Source organism: Oryctolagus cuniculus, chromosome 15 (assembly GCF_051225735.1).
Source record: "Oryctolagus cuniculus isolate XC-2025 breed Fujian yellow rabbit chromosome 15, ASM5122573v1, whole genome shotgun sequence".
Taxonomy (NCBI): domain Eukaryota; kingdom Metazoa; phylum Chordata; class Mammalia; order Lagomorpha; family Leporidae; genus Oryctolagus; species Oryctolagus cuniculus.
Genome location: NC_142881.1, coordinates 81,796,485 through 81,808,583, shown reverse-complemented (window position 1 = coordinate 81,808,583; position 12,099 = coordinate 81,796,485). Strand labels below are relative to the sequence as shown.

Here is a 12,099-nt window from a genome sequence, read left to right as displayed (position 1 = left end):
ACCCATGAATATAAGGGGTCTTCAAAAAGTTTATGGAAAGTTCATATTGTGAAAAAACACAAGGATTTAAAAATTCTTTTTGCACCAAGATCTTTTTTTCCTAATTTTTACTAGCCTTTTGAAGTATGTTAGTGAATCATCTTTTCCCTTATATTGCACACACTATTGCTTCTCTTTGTTTTTTACAGGTTATGGATTTATTTTGGAAGACTAGAATGATTATTGTTTTTCCAGAGAAGACGTTATGACTTCTCTGAAAAAGAACCCGACCCCATAGCACTGATGACTGTGCTGCTAAGCCATGAGGCTTCCTTACAGCCCAGGATGGCTACTCTGGGTTCCTGAGAATCCTGGAAGTGGGGTGAGGGCTGGAGAGGAAGGCCAGTGCTGGGGGCCTCTCCCTCCTCTCGCTGCCTGTTATGAGGTTGAGCCTTGGACATCCAAAGCCTTGCGTAATTGGGTTCAGGTGCAAGGAACATTTTCTCAGTGTGTGTTTGCACAGATTGGCAATATCAATATGTCAGCCATAAAGTGGTGATAGCCAGAATTGGCTTCCTTATGCTTTGGCTGAGTAGGAAGGTTGGGCCCCAAGAACAAGGGAAGAGCCCATGGGGAAAGGCTCTGACTGTTCTGTCTGGGGGCACTGCCATGCTGCTTTTGAAGTCTGTATCCTTTGCCAACAAAATTAGGACTTTTTATAGGTGAGTGGGGGTGTGAATATGTGGTGGCTGTTCACAGTGCCGTTTCCTAAGATACAGTCTTACTTCAAGGACTGGGAGTGGATGGAGTGCTTAGTTCAATAAGGCCAAATTTCCAATGTCTATCCTTGTGTTATCCAGTCATATTTTTTTATGCTCCTACTAACTCATTATGGGTACAGATTTGCCTATAGCGCTATATCCTGTTACGTCTTATTCATGTTCACTCCATCATACTGAGGCATATTACATCTTTAAGCTTATCAACTTTACTGAGGCATTCTTGATGTTCAATCAATTGCACACCTGTGAAGTGGACAAGTTAATATGTGGCATATAGGTGTCACCCAGGAAGCATTTCACAGTCAAAAAAAAATCATGTCCATCAGTCCCAGAGGTGCTTGCTTGTAACTCCGCCTACCACATCTCTGACCCTCTAAGGATCTGCTTTCTGTTGTTGTAAATTTATTTTCATCTTTTGGAATTTAACGTCAGCGGAATCAGGAAGTATGAACTATTTTTGGTATGGTTTCGTTTCTTTTTTTTTTCTAAAAGATTTTTTATTTATTTATTTGAAAGAGTTACAGACAGTGAGAAGGTAAGACAGAGAGAAAGGTCTTCTGTCCACTAGTTCACTCCCCAAATGGCCGCAATGGCCAGAGCTGTGCTGATCCGAAGCCAGAAGCCAGGAGCTTCCTCAGGTCTCCCACATGGGTGCAGGGGCCCAAGGAATTGGGCCATCCTCCATTGCCTTCCCAGGCCACAACAGAGAGCTGGGTCAGAAGTGGAGCAGCCGAGACTTGAACGGGTGCCTATATGGGATGCTGACACTGCAGGCGGGGCATTAACCTACTGCACCACAGCACCGGCCCCTGGTATGGTTTCTTTCATCTACTCTAATCAGTATGATTTTCTCCATTTTTATTCTTGAGTACCATCACATCATGTGGACATATAGCGATTTCTTTATCCGATTGCACATTTGTGTTACTTCAGTTGTTGCCTACCTCAAACAAAGCTACTATTCATATTAACACACAAGTCCTTGTGTGGTCATAAGCTTTTATTTCTCTTGGGTGAATGCCTTAAAGTGGAATGGTAGGTGTGTGATTAATTTTTTATGAAACTGGCCACTTATTTTACAAAATATTTGTGCCATTGATATTTCTGGCTGTCCTGCCTCCTTGCCAACAATCTTTTACTTTTAGAACTTCTAATAGGTTATACAGTGGAATCTTACTGGGGTTTTGATTTTCCATTCCCTGATGACTATTGATGTTGGGTTAATGGGTGATCTCTAATGGATATGCACTTACTTTCGATCCATGAATCTATTTGGTAAAATACTCCTTCAACTATCTGGCCTGTTTACATTGTCTGTATTATCTTCTCTTAGTTATTTTAGAGTTCTTTATGTGTTTTGTTTATAAGTTGTTTATCAGATATATATTTTCAACTATTTTTTCCCTATCTGGTTTGTCTTTTAATTATCATAATGTCTTTGGAAAATAGAAGTTCCTAATTTTAAAGAAACCTAATTTATCACTTTTATTTATATTTTAGGTTGTAGTTTTTGTTTGTAGGCAAAGAAATCTTTGCCTAACTCAAGGTCACAAACGTTTTCTGCATATTTTTGTTTAGAATTTTTGCAGTTTTGGTTCTACATTTTGGTTTGATAAATTTTGAGTTAATTTTAGTATAAGGTGGGAGGTTTGGGTTTAATCTCTTTTGCCCTCATTTTCCACACACACGTTCAAATATTCCAATTGTTCTTCATCTTTGTCAAAAATCAGTTAATTATATATGTATAGGTCTATTTCTAGACTCATTATTATGTTCAGCTGACTTATTTGTCTAATTTTGTTCTCTTATAGTTTAGTTTTTTGGGAGAGTAATCTGTGTCCTTTCTATTTCCATATGAATTTTAGAACAGTTTGTCAATTTCTATTTTTAAATAGCTTGCTGAGATTTTGATTGGAAGTACATTGAATCTATAAATTCACTTAGCACTAATTGACATTTGAAGAATATGGAATATTCCATTCCAAGGCATAGTATTATCTCTGAGATACTTAGATTTTAATTTTTTTTTAGTTTGCAGTGCATGGATTTTATAGAGATCTTGCTGAATTTCTCCAAAAATCTCATTTTTATGATATTGTATATTGTGTCTTAATTTCAGTTTCCAGTTGATTGTTGCTAAGACATAATAATGCTCTTGATTTTTGTAAACTAACTTTTTATCCTGCAGTGCTATTTAACTTACTTATTAGTTACAGGTGCTTCTGTGTAGATTCCATAGAATTTCCTACATGAACCATAACATCTCTGGCTAATAAAGACAGAATCTACCTCAAGATGTTGTTAATGTCGTTTTCTTGATCTACTGAACTACCTAGAGCCTCCTGTATACCGGGAAGTGATCTGAAAATAGTTGTTCTCTTCTGCTTTGGTTGCTTTTCATTTCCTTAATTGCCTATAGCATCAGCTAGAAATCTTAGCACTATGGGGAAAGTGGACATCCTTACTTTTCTCCTGATTTTAGACACAGTTCTTTATTTTCAACGACAAGAATGATAGTACCTTCAGGTTTTTAGTATATTTCCTGCTCATATTGAAAACATTTCTCTTCTACTTTGCTGAGAGTTTTATTAGGGTTGAATGCTGATTTTTTTTTATTTTTAATTTTATTTAAATTTATTTGAGATGTAGAGTTACAGAGAGAGTGAGAGAAAGAAAGGTCTTCCATCTGCTAGTTCACTCCCCAAATGGTCGCATGGGCTGAAGCTGGGCTGATCCAAAGCCAGGAGCCAAGAGCTTCTTCTGGGTCTCCCACATGGGTGGCAGGGGCCCAAGCACTTGGGCCATCCTCTAGTGCTTTCCCAGACCACTAGCAGGGAGCTGAATCAGAAGAGGAGCAGCCAGGACATGAACCAGCATCCATAGGATGCTGGTGCTGCAGACAGAAGTTTAACCTACTATGCCACAGTGCTGGCCCCTAAATGCTGATTCTTCTCAAATGCTTTTTCTGTATGTATTGAGTGATTTTTTAAAGTCTGTTATGTCATGAATAACAGTGATCATATATATATATATATATATGTGTGTGTGTGTGTGTGTATATATCTTGTATTCTTGGGATAAACTTCATTTTGTGATAACATGTTTTCTTGTATGACATTTTAAAAAATTAATGTGGAAGGCAAGGAGTGAACCAGAAAGAGAGAGAGATCTTCCATCCACTGCTTTACTCCCCCAGTGTCCACAATAGCCAGGACTGTGTCACGCTGAAGCCAGGAGCTAGGAACTCTGTGTCTCACATATGAGTGGCAGGATTCCAAGTTCTTGGATCATCTTTTGATGTCTTCCAAGGTGCATCAGTAGTAGGATGGATTGGAAATGGAGCAGCTTGGACTCAAAATAGAATTGAAATGCTGGCACTTCAAGCAGTGGCTTTAACCCACTGTGCCACAGCACCAGCCCCTTTTTGCCTATCATTGTATGTACTTTGCTTAAATTTTTGTTAATAATTTTGAATATGCATTTATTAAGGTGATTGGTCTTCAGCTTTTGTTTTCCTTTTAATATCTCTATGTGGTTTTGATGTCAAAGTAATGCTGACCTTGTAGAAAGTGCTAGGCAGTATTTCCTTTAATTTTCTGGAATAGGTTATGTAAAACTGTTATAATTTCTTCTTTGAGTTTTTGATAAAATTCATGACTCATCAGTTCTTGGAATTTTTTTGTGTGTGAAGGATTTTTAATTTTCCTATACATTGAGTTTCTTTAATAAATATATGGTTTTGCAAAATACATATTTCTTTTGTGAGCTTTGGTAGTTGTGTCTTTCAAGGACTTTCTCTCATCTGACTAGGTTTCCTAGATGTTAGCATGTTAAAATATTCTGTTATTATCCCTTTAATGTAGGAGTGTGCAGGGTTTGAGTGATGTCACCGTTCCCTATTCTGAAATTGGTGATTTGTGTCTCCTTCCCCTATGTATTCCCAGGCCAGTATCACCAGAGGATTATCCATTTTATTGACTTTCTTAGGGATGTTTGTAGGTTTTTCCTCTATTGTTCTTAACTATTCATTGATTTTCACCTTAAGTTTCATCATTTTATTTCTTTGCTTTTGATTTATTTTTATTTTTCTAGTTTTTTTTAACATAGAATTTGTCATTGAATTAAGAACTTTCTTTTTCTGAAAAAAGTCAGCATTTAATGATACACTACCCCTCAATACTGCTTTAACTGAACCCACAAATTTTTATAAAAATGATTGTTATTGTGTATTTTTAAGGTATACAACATGATATGGGATGCAGTTGATAATGAAAAGGTTGCTCTGGTGAAGCAGATTAAAATATCCATTCTGTCTTGTGGTTACCTGTGTTTTTTGTTTTACTGGCAAGAGCATTAAAATCCATTCATTTAACATGAATCCCCAATACAGGACAGTTTTGTTACCTGTAGTCCTGGCTAGGATTTGAATGTAGTTTGAGTGTCTCCAAGGCTTCACGTATTGAAATTCAGTCCCACTGTACAGTATTAGAAGGGTGGAAACTCAGCCTGACTGTGGTGTCTGGTGGTGAGGCCTCGAAGAGATTGTTGGATCAGCGGAGCTCACTGGGGCAGGGCACCCGGTCTGTGGTCCCGGTGGCTTTACCTGGAGAGGAGGTCAGACACAGAGCTACGTGCTCCCTGTCCCTTGCCCCGTGCTTCCCCTGGTGGCCTTGGGACTGACTGCAGGAAGGCATCACCAAATGGGACCCTTCGACCCTGCACCTCCATCACCTCTTTATCATGTGGCCTGTGTCAGGTATTTCCTTGTCATAATGTGAAGGTGACTGGTATGTCCTCATGCTGTGCATTAGCTCTCTAGAATTGTCCATCCTGGGTTGGCTGCTTTGTGTCTTCTGACCTTCATCTCTCTACCCCCCACCCCCACCCCCACCCCTTGGTAACTCTTCCCCTTGGTGACCATTGTTTTGCTTCCTATTTTTGCATACTTGAATTTGGATAGTTATTTATATTGCACGTGTCTTTAACTGAGATCCTGTGGTCCTTAGTGTGTCTAGCTCATTTCACTTAGCATGATGTCCTTTAAACTCACCTATTTTGTATCTTCTTTTCTGTGGCTGAATGGTATTTGTGTGTGTGTGTATGTGTGTTTCTTTGTCCTTTTGTCTGCTGATGACACATAGGTTGTCTTTGCACCTTGGCTATTGTGAACAGTGCAGTACTGAACATGGGCATATAGATAACTTTATGAAGTGACTTCTGTTCCTTTGAGTCTATACCAAGAGCAGGGATTGCCGGTCATAGGGCATTTATTTTTATTTATTTATTTGACAGGTAGAGTTATAGACAGTAAGAGAGAGAGAGACAGAGAGAAAGGTCTTCCTTCCATTTGTTCACTCCCCATATGGCCTCTGCGGCCAGCGCTGCACCAGTCCTTGCGGGTGCAGGGTCCAAGCACTTGGGCCATCCTCCACTGCCTTCCCAGGCCACAGCAGAGAGCTGGACTGGAAGAGGAGCAACTGGAACTAGAACATGGTGTTTTGGTTTTTTTTGGCAGATTTATTTTTAATGTCTTTAGATACCACCATACTGTTTCCTGTAATAGTTATAATTCGAAATACTTTGTTTTCATTGTTGTTCAGTTCAAAATGATAATTTCCCATTTTGATTTCTTGTTTGATTCATGAGTCATTTAAAAAGCACAATTCAGAGAGAGAATTAAATGAAAATGAGCAAATAAATACCCAGAATGGAGCTTGCTCTGGGAGTCCATATCAATCTGGACAATTGGGTAGAAACTGGTGAGAGAGAGCAGGGTACTGAGGGCCCAGGAGTGGTGGATGCTGGTAAGATGACCTCTAGAGACAAGGTTTCACCCTGCAGGAAAAATACAGAATTGGGTCTGGAGTCCTCATATGCTGGAGCATTGCTTACTGAAGAATTTAAATGGACACATTTGAAAGTGTCAGGACCGGAGAGGCTGTTGTGAGAAGGCCCTGTTTCTGTGGAAGGGAAGGGGGTGGAAGGGTACGGCGGTTCTGGGTGGGTTAGTGGTGAGAAGGCGGCAGGTGGAGGAAGTTAACAGTGCTACACAGACTCCAGGATGTCTGAATTAGAAGAGAGAAATCTTACTGTGTATTAAGAGACAAGGATGCTCTGGAATTGTGGAAACTCATGGACTGTCCAGATGTAGAAGGGGACCAGTGGCTGATCTGGAAAAGTAGAAGACTTTTTTTTAAATCTTAATTTTTTAAAAGATTTTATTTATTTATTTGAGAGGTAGAGATACAGACAGACGGAGAGACAGACAGAAAGATCTTCCACCAGCTGGTTCCCTCCCCAAATGGCTGCAGTGGCTAAAGCTGGGCCAATCTGAAGCCAGGAGCCAGGGTCTTTTTCTGGGTCTCCCACATGGGTACTGGGGCCCAAGCACATGGGCTGTCTACTGCTTTCCCAGGACACAGCACAGGGCTGGATCAGAAGAGCAGCAGCCAGGACACAAACCAGTGCTCACATGGGATGCCTGTACCACAGGCGGAGGCTTACTGGGCCACAGAGCTGGCCCAGTAGGAGACATTTTTAAAATAAAATACAATGAAATGTAGAATTCACCCAAAACAAGTACAAATGGTAAATAGAAAGTAGGAATCAATGTCAGGCTAATAATATTTCTCTACATTGAAAACCAAGAGCCATAACACAAACATTCCAGCAGGAGTCAAGTACTACTAAATAAGCACTTGCAGATACTAAAGAATATCTTGATTCAAACTTTGAGATATCTCCTGGTGAAACTTTTAAATGTTAATAGTAGAGAAAGATAGTGTCATCTGGGTGTGCAGGCCTAGAAGACCATCCAGGCAGCAAAGAAAAGAGAGAGTCAGGTTGGTGTCTGATTGCTTACCAGCAGTCTGCAAAACAAGAACAAGGAGGAACAACATTTTCAAGAAACAAAAGGAAAAACAATTTCAAGAAACAAAAGTAGTGGCCGAAAACTGTGTCCAGACACGCTGTCCTCAAAGTGTCAGCACAGCAAAACAATTTTAAACATTCAGAAGCTCAGGGCTGCTGTCTTCAGATCTTTCCCAGAAGAATCCATGAGAGAAGAGCTTTGCGTGCATCAGGAGTGGCAAAGCAGCTTTGGCAAAGGCTGGGCAAGATGATCACCATGAATCATGTGTGCTCTTCCCCTGTCCCAGGAAGGGCCAAGCCGAGTGCTGCCTGGCCTCCATCCCAGCCTCACTTCCGGAAACATGGCCTCAGTGGGCTGACCTAGGATCAGCCAGGCAGAAATGTTTTCTAGGTCATTCTTGGCTGCGGGTGAACATCTCAATCCTTTTTTACTTTATTTTATTTTATTTCATTTTATTTTTAAGATTTATTTACTTCAGAGGCAGAGTTACAGACAGAGAGGTCTTCCATCCACTGGTTCATTCCCCAAATGGCCACAATGGCTGGAGCTGAGCTGAGCTGACCCGAAGACAGGAGTTTCTTCTGGGTTTCCCAGTCAGGTGGAGGGGCCCAAGCACATGGGCCATCTTCCACTGCTTTCCCAGACCATCAACAGGGAGCTGGATCAGAAATAGGGCAAGTGGATACTTAACCTACTACACCACAGTGCTGGCCCCACTTCTCAGTCTTGATAAAGAAATGGAAAATAGACCATTTATTTCAATAGGTAATACGTTCTCCATGTGTTCCTTCCCCAGCTGTGGTTGCCTAAGGTCAGAGACAATCCAGCGACAGCACTGCGAAGCAGCAGGGGGCTGGAGGCCACAGCCTGCCCGTGGAAATGTGTAGAGAATTGGAGTTTGAGTCATACTGGCAGGGGCAGACTGTCTTGCACAGAGGAAACAAGGAAGGTGGAAGTTCTGATTGTCTCCAGTGGCCTTCCCTTTGGTATTTGAATCCTTGTGTCGGGTGACAAAGACTGTTCAGTCCCCTTCCATTTCATGTTAAATGTGCATGTGGAGAGGGAGGGGTGTTCTCTTTGTTCCAAACACTCCTAAGCCTTGGTTCCAGTAGCAGGCAGTGGGCATCCTAAAGTTTTTTTAAAGGTTTCCTTCCTCTGTTTACTTTCCCTGACTATACAAGGTGTGGTCTTGTACTAGCAGCAGCTGCATCATCATGCAGCTTGTTAGAAATACAAACTTGTATGTGTTTCTAAAGTGCATCTCAAATTTGAATAAACACACCCATTGTGTGGGAATCTTATTAAAAACCTAGACTTAGGCCCCACCCTAGGCTTCTGAACCAGAGATTTTGCATATCTTGCAAGCTCTCCGGTGATTTCAGTGCTGCTGGGCCTCATGCCTCGCCCAGGTCACTTAGGCTCAGCTCGTCTCCTAAATACTTGTGGAGGAAATCTTTCTGATAGCCCCATTTTCCCTATAAACACAAGTGTCCCGTGTTTCCCTGTAGATATCTAATGAGAGCAATATGGCATCCTAGATGGAGAGAATCTGCTCCTCTTTGGAGGACCCAGGCCTCGGTGTTGTCCGCTGTGGTTGTTCTTGGCTGGATTTCCTTTGGCTGACGTTATTAGGAAGCTGCACAAGGGCTCATGAATCCCACTTGTGCACAATTGTCTTGAACTTTTTCATGATCTCTTGTCCGTTGCACAGAAGGCTGCCCCTTAATGTATTGGCAAATGTACTGTGTAACACATCAGTAGGATGAAATCCAACACACAGTAAACCTGTGTTATTTGATTTTGATTGATCATAATCACATGGGCCTTTTAAAGAAACAAGATTCATGGGCCTTACCCCAGAGATGCTGAATCAGAATGGAGGTGGGACAGGAATCTGCATTTTTTTTTTACACACAATTTATGGGTGATATACTGCTCTGTGTATTCCTGCAGCTGACAAATAATTCCCCTGGAGTTGTGTAACCTGGTGATAGGAGGTCAGGCAAAAAATGGGCAAAGATAATAAGAATACAAAAGTTTCTGACAATTCAATTAACCATCTTAGTCTAATGGGACCCTCAGTAATTGGAAAATACACATTTTTTAGAACACATAAGTAGTAATTATCAAAATTGTCCATGTAGTAGGATTTAAGTAAGCTTCCAAAATATAACAGAATGGTTATACATATACACAGATTATATTTTCTAACAATGTTAGGATCCAACAGAACACTTTTTACTTAAAATGCCCCACATGTTCAGAAATCTAAAAACACATTACTAAATAATTTGTATGTCAAAGATGAAGCCATAATGAATATTAGAAAATGTTTAGGGAAACATAATAAAACCACTCCTGAAATTTGTGTGATGCAGAGAAGTGGTAATTCAAGGGAAGTTTAAGTGGAAAGGATAAAGAAAATGGGAAAATCTGTAAACTGAGAATCTAATTTAGGAAATTTGAAAGTGAATGTCAAACTAAAGACAAAAAGAACTGAAAAGAAATAAAATGCAGAGTTGGTTTTTTGAAAAGATCATTTGAAAACTATTCAGAAAGATTGAATAATAATTAGAGAAAGGTATTAAGAATAAAGAGGACATACATAAATATACAACAGAAATTAAAAACTAATACAATAATATATAAATGGTACTTGCCTGTAAATTTGAAATTCAAGATTATCAAAAAATATGGTTCATCAAAACTGAGCCAAAAAGAAACAAAAATCCACAAAGTTAAACCAAAATCTCCCAATTACATAAAAATTAAAACAACCAACATCATCAAAAAAGTCAAGATAATTTTGCATTCGAATTCTATCAAAAGTTAAAGTAATAGACAATTCTCATAGGATAAGCGTGTACAAATCCTACCAGAAAACAAAACTTTATTTTGTAAGAATAATAATAAATCGGGGCTGGCACCTTGGCTCACTTGGTTAATCTCCCGCCTGCAGCACTGGCGTCCCATATGGGTGCTGGGTTCTAGTCCCGGCTGCTCCTCTTCCAGTCCAGCTCTCTGCTGTGGCCCGGGAGGGCAGTGGAGGATGGCCCAAGTGCTTGGGCCCCTGTACCCTCATGGGAGACCAGGAGGAAGCACCTGACTCCTGGCTTCAGATCAGCATAGCTCGGCCATGGCTGCCATTTTGGGAGAACCAACGAAACGAAGGGAAGACCTTTCTCTCTGTCTCTCTCTCTCTCACTCTGTCAAAAAAAAAAAAAAATCTACATGAAAACTGTAAGAGCAATAAAATTACAAGCCAGTCTGACTCATGAACATACATGCAGAAATCTTAAGGTATCTGTCAAATGGGTTCGTACTCTATGAAAATGGCCGTGTGTCACGTCTGATAGGAGTTATCCCAGGAACACATGGGTATGTTCGTGTTAGAATGCCTCTTGTTTGTCTTCACCGTGTTTAGAGGACTTGGATGAAAGCATGTCCACAGATGCAGAGGCTCTGTCCAGAGTACTTGCAGGTGGTCAGTAGTAAAACTGAGAAGATTGGTACTGGCAGGAAACATCCTGAATCTGATAGAGGGCACTAGTCAGCAAGTAACCTTGTGTGACCTGTTCAGTGGTGGAAACCTAGAACCAGTCTCTTTAGGCTCGGACACCAGGTAAGGAGCAGTGTTCTTCACGGGGAGGTCCTGTGCAGTGTAGCCAGGCAAGACAAGTAGAATTTATGGAGGCAGAAGAAAACTGTCGTTATTCACATGTGGTATAAACACAAATATGTGGAAACTGCAAAAAGTTCATGGAAAAATGGAGTTAAAAGATAAGTTTATTTTGGTGCAAAAAATTTTCGAAATCCATGTAGTTTTTTTTTTTTTTCATGTTTCCATGAAATCTTTGGAGACCCCTGGATAGCCTACCCTAATATTCCATAAGCAGATACTTATAAACAAGAATGAATTCAAATTCTGCTACACAAATTCTAAATCTGAAAATAAATTGTACTTTACTTTTAGTATGTAAGAGGCAGAGAGGGTCCGGCACCTTGGCTCACTTGGTTAATGTTCCACCTGCAGCGCCGGCATCCCAATGGGTGCAGGGTTCTAGTCCAGGTTGCTCCTCTTCCAGTCTAGCTCTCTGCTGTGGCCTGGGAAAGCAGTGGAGGATGGCCCAGGTGCTTGGGCCCTGCACCCACATGGGAGACCAGGAGGAGGCACCTGGCTCCTGGCTTCGAATCGGCGTAGCTCCGGCCATAGAGGCCATTTGGGGGGTGAACCAATGAAGGGAAGACCTCTCTCTCCGTCTCTCAACTCTGTCAAATAATTAATAATAAAAAAAGAGAGAAAGTGAGAGAGTTCCCCAAATGTCCCCAACAGGTGGGACTGGGCCAGACTGAAGCTAGGAGCCAGAAACCACGTGGCTGTCAGGGACCCAGCTACTTGAGCCATTACTTGCTGCTTCTCATGGTCACATTAGCAGGAAGCTGGAAGCAGGAGTGGAACCAGACATA

The 12,099-nt window shown here is 40.8% G+C and overlaps 1 long non-coding RNA gene across 19 annotated transcripts in view; it reads left to right on the top strand.

The window, feature by feature from the left end:
- Nucleotides 1–12,099, top strand: part of LOC149122110 (uncharacterized) — a 125,343-nt gene that overhangs the window by 37,331 nt on the left and 75,913 nt on the right. For 2 of the 19 annotated variants that reach the window (XR_016221129.1, XR_016221124.1), the window contains one exon: nucleotides 8,429–8,618. The exons of the other annotated variants lie outside the window; for them this stretch is intronic. This is a non-coding gene — a long non-coding RNA (uncharacterized LOC149122110). The remainder of the gene's footprint in view (nucleotides 1–8,428; nucleotides 8,619–12,099) is intronic. 19 annotated transcript variants of the gene reach the window in all.